At 39.0% G+C, this 18,768-nt stretch overlaps 1 long non-coding RNA gene and 1 pseudogene across 2 annotated transcripts; both read left to right on the top strand.

Moving 5' to 3' along the window:
- The window catches only part of LOC104144136 (structural maintenance of chromosomes protein 5-like), a 30,202-nt pseudogene extending 23,831 nt beyond the window's left edge, over positions 1 to 6,371 (top strand).
- Positions 6,372 to 10,673: 4,302 nt separating this feature from the next.
- On the top strand, positions 10,674 to 18,238 carry LOC138064064 (uncharacterized). 2 transcript variants are annotated; one of them, XR_011137295.1, is made up of 5 exons: positions 10,674 to 10,787; positions 11,347 to 11,477; positions 11,579 to 11,675; positions 14,564 to 14,659; positions 17,799 to 17,875. It is a non-coding gene; the product is annotated as an uncharacterized lncRNA (long non-coding RNA). The 2 variants fall into 2 exon arrangements; XR_011137294.1 differs by lacking the exon at positions 10,674 to 10,787 and having other exon boundaries at positions 11,248 to 11,477; positions 17,799 to 18,238.
- Positions 18,239 to 18,768: the final 530 nt, after the last annotated feature.

Genomic DNA, 18,768 nt, shown 5'->3' on the forward strand with positions numbered 1-18,768 from the left:
CTTCTGTTGTCTTAACTTCTTCAAGTTATATTAAGACATGAGAGTACATCTGTCAAGTGATTACTGCACTAGCAGAGGGGCATCCAGAGCTCGTATGATACTTGGTAATTATTGGTTGTTTGAAGACCCTGCTCCTGTGTTTGTAGGTACAAGAACATGGGAGAGTGTCACAGCTTCTGTCATGTATTTCATATACTGTCACTCATCTTTGTACTGCCAGCGAGAGGCATATATCTTAAACATTTATTCCTTGCCCCTTTTCCATCTCTATTTTTGAGTTATGAAATCTACCTGTTGGATTCGGTCTCTGAGAAAGAATTGATAGCTTTGTGTATTTTCACACTTTGCATGTCAGTATATGGTGTAGATAGAGAGAATGTGCTTTTTTGGTGTACAAGAATAAATTATTTAGTCACAGGTGATACGTGTATGCTTGCAGAATAAGAATAGATGTGGACTATGCATTTTGAAGAATGTGGGTCACTAGTAAGTTGCCTTTCTTTTTTAAATTGAATTTGAAAGAAAACCCAGTTGAAGAGCTGAACACAGTTTGAGGTTGTATGCTATGGCTAAAAAACGCACCATTTCTAAAGTATGATAGTAATTATATCAGTTTTGAGTCTCTCATGGAAAAAATTGACATTTTCTGTTTTCCTATCTAGAATTGCATATCACTGAACATCAAAGCAGTTTTGGTTCTTCAGAGCACTGCAGTGGCTGCTGAGAAGAACAGACTAGAATTAGAGTATAAAGCTGCAAGTGTACAACTAAGCTTCAGAGGTAAATATTTCTGTGAATACTAGGAAATCCACTATGAAAATATCTTGAAGCCTTTGTAGTATAGGAAAGGATGCTTCTGTGTCTTTTTTTAGGAATGGGTATTGTCATTGCTAAATATTTAGCCTCGATTTTTGTAGCTTGATTGATTACTGCAGCCTCTTCATTTAAAGTTAAAAACAAGCTTTGCTTTCCTCGATTAAGACAGCTAAGCTTCTGGGGAAAAAAAGTGGTGAACACTCATCCTGTCCTGGATCTAGCTATTATACTACATAGTCTAGGTAAGAAGCCTAGCTATTTTTTAGAAGTATTGTCTTTCTCCTGAATCTTTGGTAGATAAGTAGACCCAACCCACATGGGAGATGTACCCTCAAGATGAACGAGAAAGTACTGTAATAAAGTGGAGCAGAGTTGTTTTGTCATTTCTTTCATAGCTGTTTTCTCATATTGTAATTAAATGCCTGCCTTTGAAGAGTGAAAAGAGGGATAACCAGTCCTTCCATTGATTGTATTAGGAAGCTATGCAGTGTTCAGGTAAAAAGACAATCTCTATAGAATTAGTCCCACAGACATATACTCTTTTTCTAAGAGCAGAGGATGCTGTGATCTCCAGTGGATCAGTGCTTGGAGGTCAATTTTCATGTTTGTTTAGTAAACAGGCAAACTTTCAAGGTACTGAGAAAAAAATGTCAAGCTCCAGGATGGTAATTTTTTCCTTATCTTTCAAGAGTCAGTTTAACTATAACCTAATGCTAATTCAATTTGATCTACAAAAATAATTGCATGTTAAACTAGAAAGCAGTTCAAAAGGTAAGTGATCTTTATTTTGGATGACTGTGCACTTCCAGAAAGATTGACCTTGGCATATCTTCAGAAAACCACTAAAGGTTTTAGGTGTCATCACTTGCAGAAAAATTAGGAAAGGGAGATCTTGAGCAAAAAGTCCCTGAAGATGGAGACAAGCCCAACATGTTACTTGGAAGGTCACTGTTGCATCAGATCTCTAGTTTGATGCTGCTGCTATTTATACTTTTATCAAAATCCAATGTAAGTCACTTCATTGCTGAAGCTCAGTAAAGAATAAGAATGTATCACAAAGCCATGAACTTCATGTGAGTAGTCTGTATCATCACTGGTAGATTCATTTTTTCTCTCCCCAAACATGTTTTTTCCTCTTCCCACCCTGAAAAATTTTACCTGCCTCAGGCTTGGGTCAGGAATATTCAATGTTGAATCTATTTCAGATTTTCAGTGCCTAGAAATCAACTCAAAATCCTATTTCATGCAGCTCTGCAGGGCTTGAAGTGGGAGCTTTATGTACAGTTGAAAGCTGAGGTTTCCCACTTCAGATGATTGAGAATTGGCTTTGGCTCTGGAAATGATCAGAGGCACGACTATAAAACTGATGCTTCTTGTATGAAAAAAGCATGTGTGTGTTACCTTTCCCTGGATCCTTTGCCTTCATTATTATGAGGTCAAACACATACATTTCAAATGAAGCCAATGGGCTTCTAAAGTTCTGGGATACAAAATACAGTCTAGTTTCAATTTAGAAGCTTCTTTGTGTTTTTAATTTAATACAGGGCATATACAGATATCTAATGGAACATATGCATTGTGGTGTACAGTTGTATTTATGTTAATTCAGAATGACATAATAACTTGGCTGTGACTAAAAGGGCTGTCCTCCCCTTGTGGCTGTGCTATCTGTATAGCTTTAATGCCAGTCCTTCTTGCCCCTGTGTGGCACTTCCATAAGGCTAATGCTAGAGGAGGAGGGAAGTGGAGAAAAATCTAAATGATGGCTATTTGTTTTACCTTGCTGAAAACATCAGCGCAGTATAAAAAAGTATCTTTACAGTGTGTTTGGGAAGATAGTGAAATGCTTAACTCTAATGAAGAATCTGTTTCCTAGTGCTCTGTAAAAGAAAGGGAAAATGAGACTTCTGAGTTGATATCTGCCATACAGAATGTCAACCCTAATTCTTGAGTGAGCATGAGAACTCCGCTGGTGATCACTCATGATCGTATCTGTTGTAACTGCTTCTGTTGTATTTAGGAAATAGAGATTAACAATGTAATTAATGTGTAATGTGAGTAATATGAGCTATGTGTCAGTGGCTGTATCCCGTATTTTAAAAATGTAAAAGAAACATTTATTCAACTGTATAGTCTCCAAATGATGAACATTTCAATAAAATTTTGTCACTGGAGGGCTCCCATATTTAACTAAAATACACACACACACAAATGGGGAAATAAAGAAAGCTCTCCAAAGCATGGGAACATAGTTAAACTTCCCAAACTGTCAGAAAGAAGTTCATTAGCAAAATATTGTGGAGATGAATTTTAACTTACAATTTTGTGCCTGTAGTAAAAATGGTAACAGTGCATTCCCATGGCATAACTGTCTATCAGAAAGATGAATTACATGTGTAATCATTGACTAAATGTATAGTAAAATATCTTTTGGATTAAAGGTTCCCAATCTATTGTTATATGCTTCTTTCCACTTCAAAGTTGTTGGCAGTTCCCAGCTATCTGCAGCTGAGTGCTCACCTGAGCTGGAAGACAGCAACAAGCAGTTATTCCCAAGCACTTCCTCTTCAGTGTGTGCAAGTGGCAGGCCTGAGAGTAGGGGGGAGATGTGCAGAGATAACAAGTGAGATTTCTGGTGGCAGGGAGAAGAGATACTTAAAGCTCCCTTTTGCCTGGATACTGCTGTTTCATGATGATCTGTAGCTTACTGTTTTATTAAAGTAGTAGCATTGTATTTTAGCTACTGTTGTGATACCATAGCATTATAAAAGTCATAGGGCTGGGCTGGTCACCTTACCTATAGTAAGTTCCAAAGAGTTTAGTCTTAAGGCTACAGTTCAAAAGCAAATACTGTATCTGCTTTTCACTTATTTTACAGTACCAGTTTAGAAATTGTAGATTTTTTTTGGTGTTTTGCTAGTTGTATTATAGAGTATAGAGGTGGAATATGAAACAGCAAAGGAATTATTTCTGATTATGTAACTGTGAGGCTGTACAGTTTCTAATAAAATACCATTAAGTGTAAATCATATCCACTATGTTATCCCAAGTAGATGAATAGAGTTAAATGGGAGGTAATAAAAAAGAAGGCTCACAGTAGTTGTGCTTTGGCTTATAGGGAATTTACTGTAAAATAATCTATTTTTAGATATATGTTGAATCTACATACACACTTGTCTAGTTGAGATAAAATAAATTTAGCTGTATTACAAGAGCACGCTTTTGATCAGTTTACCTTGGCATCTGTTGACTTTGAGCAGAAAGGCAGAATGAGGTGTGTGTTGAAATGAAGCTTTCCAATCTTTAAACAGTGTGATTTCATGTACCTTCTCCAATTGTGATGTTGTTTCTTGGTGGTATGCTAGTGTCATCTCTGGTTAGAACTGGAGTTAGAAGGTGTGCAAATGACTTGCAACATTTAAATGTTCAGCTCTCTCTTAAGGAGTCATTGAAATGTAATGCAAGGTCACAGACAGTAGTGGAAATCAATAGGAAATTTAAAATAAGATGATGTGTATTTCAATATCTCTTCTAATAGCAACGATTTCGTGAACTGGATGATAGGAAGCATGTTCTTATAGAGAACTGCAAGGAATTGCTGAAAAAAGCTTGACAGGTGTGCAAACTGAGTCTGGATCAACATCTTCTGAAAGAATTTCAAACTGTATGTACAAAAAAGGAATCTCCCCATATTTCTTAAACTTTGTATAATGTGCACTATTATCATTTTTCCAGCAAAGAATATTATATATTTAATGCTAGTAGTGTACCAGTAAGGGATGATGTGAATTTCTGGTACTATTGACATATATTGTTGCTTACTCTTTTAAAGCACCTTTAAATAGTGAGCTAATAAAAGCTGGGGTATCCTATGACTGTCGTTTTGTTCTGTGTGGAGAGGAGAAGAAATCTGATCTGGAATTTCAATTAAAATCCACATTCTTCTATTAATAGAAAGAGTTTGAGGCCATATTCTTTTAGCTTATTGCTCTAATAGAGTAACACGAAAGCACTGAAATCTGGCTTAACTACCTACCTGTAGGTCTTCAGCCTTCAGAGTATTTGTATGGCTTAACTAGTATAGCCTCTAGCTTATACTAAGTCTGTGAGCATCTGTACGTGCATGAGGTAGGCAACTAAAGAGCAATTATGTATCTGTAGTAACACTGTAGTCGTCTTTCTCAGTCCAGAATAGTTTGTGAGGGAATCTTGCTGTGGTAAATGTGAATATCTGGCATCCTAAATAAGCTAGACAACATTAGATTACTTTTATTTGATTTCCTTTTAGTAAACTTCACTACTTCATTAGCATTGCTGTAAAACACGTGTCCTTTCTCTTGTAGGCTTTTCAGGCTCTTCCGAACACGTTGGAGGAAACTGATGCTTTTCTGAATGAGGAGAAATCCAGGGCCTCCTGTTTCACAGGCCTGAATGCTTCGGTATGTTCACTGCTTTCTCTCCCTGCTCCCTTCTTCCCCCTCCACCCATATTGTACTTGCTTCCCACTCTGTACTAGATCTCTTGGTATAATAAGCTAGACAGCAGGAACAATGTGCTGTAAATGACAGATTCTGCATCTACTAGAATTTTAAGTAGGTTCTTCCAAAGGAACAGTATGTTCTGTGCATTTAAAAAAAATGCAGTAACCTGAAATAAGCAGTGCTTTACAGGTCCTTTTTTTGGTTTAAAACTAGAAACTTATCTTTGTTCAATATACAGTGCAATAGGCTATGTAATTGTATTTGAACAGAATCAGTGCAGTGTGATATTTTTACAGTCAAGGCTAGAAATGATAAACGTTTTGTTGACTGCTTGTTTTTTTTCCTTCTGGCAGGTTGTTGAATAATATAATAAGCAGACACAAGAAATACAACAACTGATGGAAAAACTAGAGGAAAAGAAAAATGTGTTGGATAGCTATAAACAAAATATTTCACAGGTAATAGTTGAAATTAGCACTTCTGTTTCAGTGTGTCCTTATTAGAATAGAATGTATGTAGAAAACTATAAATATATATACACCATTCATTTTTGGGTAACGTTTCAAGTTTTCTTGAGTGTAAACTGAGGTGTTAACTTCTGTAATTATAATATTTTTGTACTTAATTGCTATTAGTAAAGAAAAATTCAGTTAAAGATGGTTTTACATGAATATTTCTACTTCTAGGTCAAAGAAAGATGGCTAAACCCCTTGAAAAAGCTGGTTGAGCAAATCAATGAGAAGTTCAGTAACTTTTTTAATTCTATGCAGTGTGCTGGTGAAGTTGATCTGAGGTATGATATAATTTTCATGCAGAAGAATAACAAACATTTTCATGCATCTTCTTGCACTTATATATTGCTAGAGATAAAATAATAACTTGGCATTTGGATTATAGGAAAGATGATCTCTAAAGGTTCTTCATGTTTTTAACTGACAAACAAACTTTTTTTAAATGCTAGAACTGACTGCTCAGTCTGACCAAAGCAAAATAAGTCTTTGTCCAGTTGCATAGGTGTTCAACTCTATTGACTTTTGGAAGATTCCTGCAACTGAATAAACAATCATCTTTCTCTAAGACTAAATTGCTGGGGTTTTTTTTATCTTTTCACCAAAGGTTGATTTTTGAGAATGCCTTTTAGATTTTAAATTTCTGGAAATGTTTTTACCTTCTGCCAAAGCAATACCCTTCAGGGAAAGCGGCAAGTATTTGAGCTGTGCATTTATCTAAATTTTCAGAATACTGTCCCAGCTTCCTTCTTTTCACTGTAGTAGGTTGAAGTGGGCATCTTAGTTCTGATTTTTTCCTCTCTGTTTTTCCCTAATGTACAATGTTCAGTTAGAAACATTATATTTACTTTAGCTGTAACTCAGATTTATTATGTTAGTGATGTAATTCTGCTTTTTTTGGCTAATTTGTGCTATTCTATTACCATATAGTGGCTATTTGGTTTTACACTGATTTGGTTCTACATGTGGTTATTTTCAAGTCTGTTGGCATTTTGACTTTTCTGGAGCAGTAGCAATCATTTGGACCAGCCTGTTATGTCATTGGTAACATTTATAGGCAGGATTTACCTCTGATGAAAAGTTTAAAGCCTCAGTAGTGCCTTGGGGAGAGCTATTCAGTGGAGTGGGCTGAAATTAAATTGGATATTTTGTTTTAAATTGATCTCTGTAGTGATGATTTCAAGACTGTTTTATATAATGCATACGTTCCGCAACAGTGAAAGTTGACACTTAAACATTTTTTGCTGTTGTAAATTACTCAAGCAGTTCTTCTTAAAATATTTAAAGTGGTAGTTATTACTGGGGGCAGAATCATAACTGAAAAAGCTCTTTACATGAGCAATGTATAAAAAGGTTTGTTTATATAGAAATTCGTATTATAAAAGTGCATTAAAACATGGGCTTTTCAGTTCTTTATGATAGTTACTTACAGAGTCAGATCTATATTAAACAAATACTGTCTTTTATCTAAAAATAAAAAATAAGTTGGGAGAGAGTACACAGAAAAACAGGGTAAAGCAGTTTAAAGACAAAGGGAGTCAGGATTGTCTTTCTGAATATCTTTCTTGGAAGCTCCTGTTTTTCCTCTTGCGAAGATTTTACAAATAATTTAAGAGGTAAACTAGTGGTACACTGCCAATGATGGTATACAGCTTTTTCCTCAAGGAATCAAGACCGTGATACAGAGAGGTGGATAATCTGTTCTGGAGCCTGGATTCCTCACCCTCCCTCTCTGCAGGAGACTCTTTGGCCCTGACCTGTAAATATCAAAAGAGAGAGCCTCTAGGCAGAATTATCATTGTTACAAATATTTCTGTGACACTGAAAGTTAGGCCTCTGTCAGCTTACCTTGCAGTCCTTTAGGAACCTTGAGTTCTTCTGATGTTTGCCCTCTCTGGTGCTAGGACCTACTGTGTGAAACGCTTCACTGGGTCCTCCCTTGACATCCTAGCAGAAACCTCAGTGAACCTTCTGAGTTTCCTTGGTAGCACTTGATAGCCAGAATTCGGAGTGCTTGCACTGATAATCCTCACCTTCCTCAGTTTCCCACAGGGAGTTTTGACTATCATCCTCCATTGGCCCTGGAATACCTGACCATTGTATGAAATATAATTCCTAGCAGTCTGTCAACAAAGACCAGACTTTATGATGCCACTGTTGCTGTGGTGTAGCCCAGATGTTTCTTCCTGGAGGTTTTGCCAGCCTATGCCTTGTAAACTTCTCCCAGCCTAGTTTCAGCCTGTGTCAATGCATCTGAAACTACAGTGGGCCTAGAAGCCTTAGGACTTTTTTATTTCTTTTTACGTGAAGTAGTCATGTTCTTGATGTCCCACAGGAAGCCCAGTCATTTTCCAAAGAAAATAGCAAAAGATCTGCAAATATCTGTTAGAGAACAAACAGGAATTTAAATTGTGAACTCATGGATATTTTTTCACATGGATATTTTAAGTGTTGCTGTTCATAAGCAAGTCAGACTGTGGGTCTGTTGAGACTGATCTGACAGTCAAGTATCAAATCCTACTCAGATGGAAAGAGTTCATCTAAGTGATGGTGCTGTTATCTCTGCTGAATAGGAGAGTGTCTCATTAGCTCCCCTCAGCAAAATACCACCCCCAAAACGGTCAATGCAATAGCACTTGTTTGTTTTGAAAGCATGCTCTGTGATTTTGCAGCTTAGGTTCCTGATTTTCAGGCATGGGCTATCAAGGTACAATCTGCAAATCTGAGAAGTTAATTATTCTTTTGATAGTCTGCATTAGATGCAAAAGAAGAATTTCTCCAATAGTGGGGGAGAATGAAATGGTAACCAAAACCAGCTTGCAAATGGTATAAGTTGTAGTTAGTGTTGCTTTGCTCCAGAACATCAGTTGTAGTTGTATAGTACTCATCCTCATGGTGCTCCAGTTTTCCTTGGAAGTGCCAATCCATTGCCAGCAGATGAGACATTGAGAATGAGAAAGGTAATCAATCTTCAAAACTGGAAAAATCATGCACTTATGCAAACTGAGTTTGTAATTATGCTGAATCACCTTCATTCTCTCACAAAGACCGTATGCATTTGTCTCAGCCTCAAGGATTCAGTTTTGTGTTTCTATAATACTGATACACCAGAAGCACCACAGATTTGTAGTATGTGAAAGTAAATACCAATATAAGACTGTACATTTTGCAGTCCTGAGGATGTTTGTCTACAGTTGTAATAAAACATCAAAAGATGGCTTATTCTCCCAACTTAGCAGATCAGCTGATGTCCTCTCAAATCCTCTCAAATATTAGACGCTATGCGATCTGTACATTATTAATCCCAAAACAAGACATGAGGGTAGCAAAGAAGCCAAGTATTGTTCCTACAGACTTAAAATTCATTAAGACAATTAAGAGGGTATGGCTTATTTACTTCATGGCAACTTTTAGACCTTGTTGCACTTCATAGAAGCCAATCCTACCGTTATCCAGGGACTCTGCTTTGCTGAATCACCAGGACTTGTATGCCTTTTGATGTCTGTGGTATGTAGCAACCTGAACCAGTTTGGTGTGTACCAGCTTCTATGGGATGGGCTCCTCATTGTCTTCTTGCCACAACCCTCCTTTCTAAAACTGGAAGTAATCTGCAAGTAACCATCAGGGAGTCACCTTCACTCCTTTCTGCTCTAGGCATTAGTATTGTGTACTGTTAGGAGAATGAAGAACACGCGTGCCTTAAAATGCAGGATTTCTGGTTCCCCAATAAATACAAATAGACATTAACCTCCTAGAACCCAAACTCCTGAAGCTTGTGAATCCTCACTGTAGCTCTCATTAAGATGATAGGTACAGATAAAGATTTGTGTCTTACGTAGACCAAGTTGTAAGCAATCAATATGGACTTTCTGCACTGGGGATTATGTCCCCATTCCTGCACTAAGTTTACTTGGACTTCAGAAAGATCAGCAAGTACTCCAGATATATATTTTTTTCTTCCAATCATGAATGGGTTTCCTTGCATGGGCCTTCTTTTAAACCACAACTGTTATCCCCACACCTATACCTCATGGACTCGGACCATTCTCAAGCATCAATTTTCTGTTACAGAAAAGGCCAGAATCAGAATCCTTGTGTGTGGTTTTCCTGACTCCACAGATGAAAGGGAAATTGCTGTCATAGTGGATTTTGTAGGGGCTTTGCATCTCATCTACTAGTGGAGGAAAAGTAGCCTTTTCTTATCAAATCAGCTGTAATACAAAGAAGCTGAGTTTAATAGATACTCACTTTTATAGGAGGAGTATGACAAGTATGGGATTCACATTAGAGTGTCATGGAAGGTTTGGTTTAGGGGAGAAGTTAAGAAAATGGGTTTTACTGAACAATGGGTATGAGGTGCCAGTCACCCTGTCCTCTCTGTGACCCCGGTTAGCCCGCAGGAATCCCCCACTGCCGCAATCGAAGATCATTGGCGGAGGGCTACGTGTGCCCTAGCAGCCCGTACCGGTCAGTCAGGCAGAACGTTCCAGAAGGAAGGCGAGTCTACACGGCCGTCTGCAAACAGGTCCGCAGTATCATTAGGGATCGAAACCGGACCACTAAGAGCAGGGGTCTAGACAAATCTGACCAGTCGCTTGCCTGCGGTCCCAAAGCGGGACAGGGATAAAAGGGGCACACGCGAGCCCAGCAGCGGCTTTTGCGGTGGCAGTGGACAGAAGAGAGCTGAATTCACTGAAGAAGTGGCGGTGGCGGCAAAGAAGCAGCTGCCGAGAGCTGAAGCCACTGAAGCGGCTGAGGAAGCAGCAGCCTCGGCGGCCTGTTTCAAGGCTCCAAGACGCCAGGCAGCCTTGTCCAAGGCTCTCTTCCCGCCGCCCCGCCCCGCCCCGCCCCGCCCCGCCCCGCCGAGGGAAGCTCTCCGGCCCGGCAGGCTGCGGGCAGCCAGCGCCGCCGTGCCCCCTGATCCGGGACGCCGGGTCAGGCAGCTGGGGATCCCCCCACCGCTACTAACACCGGCGGACACGTGAGTCCGCCCCGCCCCGCCCCGGGGAGCAGTAACCGAAGCGGCACGCCGGCTCGGCTGCGGCCTGCTCGCCTTCAGAGCGCGCGCGGCGGCGGCGGCGGCACACTGCGCCCGGTGCAGCCTGCTGAGGAGCCCTCGGGCTTGAAGCGGCACCTCCCCCCGGGGCGTGGCCTGCTTGTCCCTCCCCTCCCCTCCCCTCCCCCCCGCCTTCCGGCGTAACCACCAGGTACCTTCCCCTCACCGGTTTGAGCCCACGTCTGTACTTGTAATGACCGTAGTTGTTCCTGTCCTGTGCTGCGCGGGGAGTTCAATGTGTGGCTACTGCTGTTGTTGTTATCGCTAGCTTTTAATTGTCATTGTTACCAGTGATACACGTTAAACTTTGTTATCTGCTTCTGGCCGTTAATTGAGAACCCAGTCATAAGTGACAGGGACACCTATACCGCCACCCGAGCCTTTCTTGCAGCGTGGGGCGCTGTGGGGACCAGAGCGTGAGGGTGCTCTGTGGTCGGCTCAGCCGCCCCTCCCCGGCCTCCCGTGACAGAGTCAAATTCCATAGTAGCACTGAACTTCATGAATGACTCCCTATCATCAGAGTGGAGATGAGAAAGCATTTCAACTATGTTGTACCTGATGGCTCTACAGGAACTCAACAGATGCCCTTTTAGGGTTGTAGAGGAAATAAATCAGGTAAGAATCAATAGCACAATAAATATAGTCTTGTTATACAGATGCTTATGAAATAGTTAAGGGAACAGACTCTTTTTTCTTGTTTTTTTTTCTTTTTTAAGGGAATGGATCCAGTCAATGAGAGAAGAGTTTTTTTAAATGGTTGTGAAAACTGCTTGTAAAGAAAGCACATCTCAGTACTTCTTTATTACACCAAAGGTATGGGGCTGGCAATTAAATTGAAAGTTTAATGTGCATGAGAGCTGAGTTTTGTGTGATAATAACCCTGTAAACACTATATAACTTGCTTTTCTGGTTTCATCTGAGAACTTAATATTAAATGGATGCACTGTAACAGAGTTTGTCCATTTTAAGGACAGTCCTGGCAGGAATTCAGACAACCTATACCAAGGCTTATCTTATAATAAACATATTTTGGAACTTGTGGCTTCTATGGAAGCATCACAAGTTAACCACTAGTGGGTAGGGATACTGTGTAATAAGGCTGTCAAATGTAATACCCCTAGCTCTCACAGAATATGGACTGTAGCAGAGACCAACTTTCAGGCAAGTCAGATAATGCTCTTGAAAGAGGCTGCTGCTGCTGACCTCTGAAGAACTACAAGAGTCTTGCATTAATGGGGGGGAACTATTCAAGTAATAGACTGAGGCATATAAGGTTAGAAAGGGCCAATGCTGTGCTCTATGGAAGGAGGCTTGAGGAGGACTTTTCAATCAGGGATGACTGGTGCTTAGTTGTGCTCTAATGTTAAAGTCCAAAGCTGGATTAATGACTTATTAGGTTAAGATGACATGGCTTGAAGGGACTAGTAGGGTGGCTGTTCAGTCTGCGCCAGAGGCTAATGTTAACAGAGGCTAATGTTATTTTCAACTCAAAACAAGAGAGATTGAACTAGTAAAGATTACTTATACACCAAGGAGGCAAGTGGTCAGTAACAATCTGTGCACTTTTTATTAAGATATCAGTTCTCCTGTATCACCTAGTTAACTGCATTTTAAAAGATCTGGCTGTCATTGTTTTCTTTAAAATTTTCTTTAAAGAGCAGTTGAAGGACCTGTGAAAACCCACCTGCAGGATTTACCTGACTGAAAATAGCAAAAAAGTGGTGCTTGCTGTTCCTTCTGATCTTGTAGTTTCCTTATCTCCGCAGTTTGCTTATTTCTTTTCTGCATTACTTTTGTCCTACTTGTTCTTTCCCCTTTTGTCGTCTTGTGGTTTTTATCATCGGCTCTGCTTTTCTATGTTCTCTCCTACTTTGAGAAATAAGAGAGTTAATGTGGATTTTGTAAGGATAGAATTCTACCAGCAGCAGTGCTTCCCACAAAGAGGGGCTGTAGAAGACAGACAATAGAAGTTGTGTTCGCTGTCAAATTACTAAGAATAAATAAGGAAGAAAATTAAGTGTGTAGTGCTAACCAGAAAGGTTAGAGTGAAAATGGGAAACAAGAAGCAAGAAATTTCAGAGGTTTAAAAGAAAAATTCCATTTAACATTTATGGTAAGAGGAAGATCAAGGACTGTCAGACCATTATTCAGCAGGAAGAGATGACTGAAGGTGGGTTTTTTGGGTTTTTGGGGGGATTGCTTTTTGTTGCTTACTAAGATCAACCACAAGTAGGTGATCAACACAACCTGTGGTGAAGCTGTAATGGCCTACCTCAAAGAACAGTATTGAGAGTGCACTTCATATAAAGCTGATTATAGCCTTCATATTAGCTGATGAGATGGTTCAGGTGAGCTGCATCAGAGGGTAATTAAAAGGCTGCCAAGAGCACACTGAGGAGAAAGTGAGACACTGTAGTTCCAGTGGCTTACCTGCAGTTCCTGAAAAAATTACTATAGCCCTAGCTATATGTAATCCCTTATTAGAAAGTGAGACATGGAATAACAGGCAACAAATTGTCATACTAATCTAAATTCTTTTTATGTATCCTGTGGATGCAGAAGAAACTGTTATCTTGATTTTTTTTCAGTGTTTTTTGACACTTTTCCCAGATATTCTTTTAAGCAAACTACAGAGGGAAAGGGGTATGGATTAATGTACAATAGGGTTGATTAGGAAAATTGTTTTCTGAATAGACATGGCTCACTATCAAAATGAGCAGATTACCTGAATGTGTTCTTCAGGAGCGAGTCTTTGCTTTGAAAATCAGTGTTTTTAATACCAGTCTATGATGAAATAGAGTATGCTTATTAAACTTACAAATAACCACCATGTTGGGAGCGATTGCAGCTTTGCTATAGAGCAAGATTAGAATTCAAAACAATCTTAGATTAGATAATTTCATTTGAAAACAGGATGCATTTCAGCAGGGACAAGCATAGGTCCTGATATTTAAATGGGAATAATCAACAACATCCAGTCTAGGGCATAAATGACTAAATGACTGGGGAGAGAGAAATTATAGCTGATCACAAGTTGAGCATGAGATGCAAGTAAATTGCTGTCCTTAGCAGTACAAATGGCCATATAGCTTGCAAGATACGTGAAGTTTATCAGTTTGCTGCGCTTGCCACTAACAAGACCTTGACTAGAGTAAGAGTGTCCAGCTTTGGCTATTACACGTCAGAAAAATAGTACGCTGGCTGGAGATACCCCAGAAGACAGCAATGCAACTTGTGAGAAGTTTTGAAAGCTTGACTTCTCACCAAGGAAATTACTTAGCTCAGAGGAGGGGGAGACTGAAGAGAGACAATAGTTGTGGCCAAATCTCTCTCCTCTGCCCACTGGCCCCCCTCCTCCCCAAAAAAAGAAAAGCAGCCAGTGTTCTCTGCCCATAGTGAATGGGGCAAAAAGTAATAGCCTCATTTGCAGCAAAAAGGTGCAGATTAGATATGAAGAAACGTTTTCTCATAGTAAGAATAGTAATGCATGGAAATAGGTTGCCTGAGGGAGGAGTAGAGTCTATTTGGAGGTTTGTAGGAACAAATTAAATGTCATCTGTCAAAAAGGATATAAAATTGATCTTGCTATACTGACCTTTTGAGGACTAAGGCTTTATGTAGGCCTCCTTCATCTTTTTCAGATAATGGGCGACACCTTCTGTTTTGGCTATTTTTACTTTGTTTTTTGTGGTTTTCCCCAGCTCTTGCAGAATCTCACTTACAATGACAAGATGACAATGTTGTTTGTCTACAATGGACCTTTTATGATGGAAACAAATGGAACTTAAAGGCTTTCTGTAAGTGGCAGCTGCGAGTTGGAAGGGATGGAAGAACAGTGATACATATATGTATGTGTGTATGTGTGTGTGTGTATATATGTAATCTTTTTGTAGATCCTTTTTGGAACACTTGGCATTCAAGACTTAAATTGTAGAAGATGAGAACCTGCAAAGAACTGATGATTAAGAGCTTTGGTTCGTAAAATTTATGTAAACGTATAAAAGATTTGAAATGTATGTTTTGTTTTGTTTTCCAAATTTTTTATAGTGGCCTGTTTCTCCAAAGAAACTACTTTTTCTCAGCAGTAGTTTTAAATAAAAAAGGATGTTTCTTGTATTTTGCTATTTTATCAGTAAGGATTCCTCCAGTGTAAGCATGTAACATCAGAAATGTAGTTGTTAGTTTTTCTAGATTACACTGGGCTAATCCTATGTCTGTTTTTTTCCAATAATTTGAATTTACTTTTGGTAAAAAGTGCCCTCCTAACTCAGTTAAGGGCATATTCCAAACTTCCTATTGAAATGGAAACTTTCTGAATGAATGAGGGATGTGTGGGAAAAGAGTGGTTTGTAAGTAGCTGTGCATTGTTTTTTCTTTTGTGAAAATATACCTGATGTTAACATAAAGAATATACTATTATTATAATGTACTTTATTTATTATTTTTGAGCTAATGTTCCATTTCCTATTCCTGGAAGGATGAGGTCTTTGTTTTTTCACAGCAAAGAGACTGTGACAAAGCCAGGGTTTTTTGAAAGAACGACCTAGTTAGCTTGTGGAAACAATGCTAAGCAATATATAACTTTTTTATAAATAAAACTTGATATGTTTTTGCTGGTAGATGGAGAAAATATTCCTGCTGATTTCACATGTTAAAGCCTCTTGGTTTTAACTTACAAGGCTTCAATTGCATTGGAGTGATTGTAGACACAATAGCTATTTGACAAATAGACATAAAAATTCACTAGTGGAATTTTGGCTACAGCTGTTAAATATTTGAAAGTAGATGTTATCAATAGAACATTGAATGCCTAAAATAAAATATCAGTTATTCAGTTAACTATTAAAAAAATTTAAACTTAATACCAAATATGTTTTGTAAAGAAATTGAAACTACCATCTGTATGTAAAATATACTTTTAAAAAGAGTGAGTCCCAGAATGCTATCTGAAAATATGCAGCATCCTCATTTTCACCAGAGAAGTGGCCATTGATAGAATTTCATGCAAAGTTTGGCATCCATTTGATTTTGGGTGGGAATTTTACTTAACAGCATTCTATCAATGAACTTTGCCAATAGAATTGATATATCTGGCTTTTAACATGAACATGATATGTTAAAAATAGAACAATAATCCCTGTGCAAAATGTAAGCTAGATTGTGAAAGATATAAAGATTAAAATTAAAAGAAACACTTTAGTTCTTATTTTAAATAAAGGAGCCTTTAAGGGAATAGTGAATTACACATTACTACATCACAGGCCAGAATACTGACCACTGTTGATCAATGGAGCTCTGTCTTGCTATGAAATGAGTTCCTGGAATTAGTTCCATGAGGATTAGTGTCCATATACAAATATTTGACAGAAGAACTAAATGAGCGTGGCAACCCAGGTTGTAGTCCAGGTACTGAATGGGCAGGAAGGATCTCCTTGATTTAACTGAGTCTTTGCAAAAGCTAAAAGGCCTATCTGTGCACCTCATTGCAAGATCTGGGTTTTAAATGTGTTTGTTGATCTTCAAAATAATTGGCTTATAGGAACCCTGAACCTGTATGGTTGGTTAATGGTCAATTCTTCTATGGCTAGACAGCATCTCTCCTTAATGCTGTCATCTTGGAAATTTGCAGGATTTCTTCCTAGAGTTCCGTTTTTTTTTTTTCTTTTATGTTTCAGGCTGAGGTATGTAATGTAAGTTTGACTTTTCCTTTTGAGAGTGGTACTTCCTGTTTCAAAAGTTAGTTCTTCTGGATACGTGCCTGCCACATTGCACAAGTGAAGAGGATGATGGGGTTGTGAGTGTTTGCTTTTTCCCTTGGAGCTCTGTCACTATTGACCAGAGGTCCTATTTTCAACATTTCTAGTTACAACCTTAATATGGCACTGTCACTCATTACCTTTCCCAGACAGTGTGACAAGCAGCAAAGCTGTACCACATTGTCATATTATGGGCCAGTAGAGCTTCATTGTCCAGTAGCTCTGCTAGCTAGTGTCTTTCTTGGGCGGGGGGGCCCTTTATATATAAAAAGCAGCCACTGCTATTTGCAAATAGGCTATAAACATAAGTGTGTGCCTCCCATACACATGTTCCAGTTGGTAACCTGATGATTCATTGGCAGGTGCATCCTTGCTATGTTTAGAACTCTTCTGGCATACAGTAAGTCTTTTGAACTGGATAATATATTTAACCATGAAAATCCACACAAAGTCACTTAGTGGAGCTACAGCATTATTTAGCATTCCTTAGCTGTGTACAGGACCCTTGCATTGCTGCCAGCTTTTTTGCTGCTCCTCATGCTTTTCTGCTTCCACTCAGCTCCACTGGGACACTTGCTATACTGAAATTAATTCCATGTGTTTTTATAAGTGTGAGGAGGAGGGGATGAGTGGCAGTTAAGGTTAAACATGCATACAGTATCCAACTTTTCTTGCAGACTAGACAGGACCTCTCAATAGTATAGAAATGGAAGGACCCCAAATAGTCCTGACAGTTGAAGTATAAACTGAGCTTTCAAAAATAAGTGCTCTTTGCTATTTAGACCAGCAGAAGACTATGATAAAGATCCTCTTCTACCACCATCTGCAGTTCTGACAAACATCTGTGTCTGCTCATACGGAGATAAAAGCAGCATGGAAATTGTGATTTACTGTGAGACATAAAAAGATTATGAGAAACCAAATACTCAAAAGTGCTTACTTATAAATCACCCTTTACTGTATTTCATGACCGAAAATGGCACTTGTGCAAGTACGTTATTGTTAACTAGGAAAAATTGTAAAGCAGTGCTTGGGAGATGAGGTAGCAAGCTAAAATGAGAAGAGGCCCTTGCACAAGTACAATGCTTGTAGCATGCTTACTTGAAAGTTGGGCTTGTATTGGAATAAGAATAAATGAGATTTGTTAAGGCTGTTGCTGACTTGAACTTCTGTGTTCCAGGCTTTGGAGTTGGAGAGAAAGGTGATCAGATGCACAGACCTGATCTTGACTGCAGGCTACTTACTCAGAAGTATGGTAGGTGCTCTTTAGAGGCCAGAATATGCATCTACTCTAGGCCTGATAACAAATTTTATTTAGAATTAACACTACTGGAGGCTTTTGTTTATGGTTCATGTCCAGGTACCCTCTCTTTTGTTACTAAGCAATTTAGCTGATGCTTCCTTTCTAGAAGCTGCTGGCCCATGTTCAAACACTGCTTCCTATACTTTGTGGAAATTGACTTATGGTTTTTTTCATGAGACTACAGTTGCTTGCTTGTTCCCTTAGCCTTTTTTTTCTGAACATCTCTTACTAGTAAGTCTTAATTTTCACCTTCCTTGCCCAGTTCCCATACCATTCCATTATGTCTTCTAGAAAGCAAATAAAGTGTTAGAGTAAGCAAATATGTAAGATGTGAAATTTGTCATTCAATTTTATAACCACATGCATATCATTAACGTGTTATCTGACACTGTCTATGCTGCCCATGCTTAGGGTTTGGGTAGTAGGGTTTTCTTGGTGGGAGGGATGAAGTGAGGAAGGGAGATCTGTAATAACAGATACTTACTGCTCACTAAGCTGAGCAGGGGTCCTGTCCCCATCTGCAGTGAGCAGTTAAGGGAAGGTCTTGGGCAATGTGTAATTCCCACTCTTGTTCCTGCACCCCCAGAACCTTTAGCACCACCACTGCTATAAAGGAGCTGAACTGAAGAACTGTATTGGCTCAGTAGTACCCTGGTAATTGTACATCAAAATGTTTTGTAATTTTATGGGAGTTATTTTGACATTACATACATCAACTCCCCTTCCCCTGTCTTTAGTTGGCCTGCTTCTTGAAAAGTGTGCTATAGTTTCTTCTGCTTTAACTGACACAATACATGATGGAAGGTGTCTGGTAGGAGAGCCTACATGATAAGAAGGGGGCACCTTG

The sequence above is a fragment of the Struthio camelus genome, chromosome W, assembly GCF_040807025.1.
Source record: "Struthio camelus isolate bStrCam1 chromosome W, bStrCam1.hap1, whole genome shotgun sequence".
NCBI classification, from domain to species: domain Eukaryota; kingdom Metazoa; phylum Chordata; class Aves; order Struthioniformes; family Struthionidae; genus Struthio; species Struthio camelus.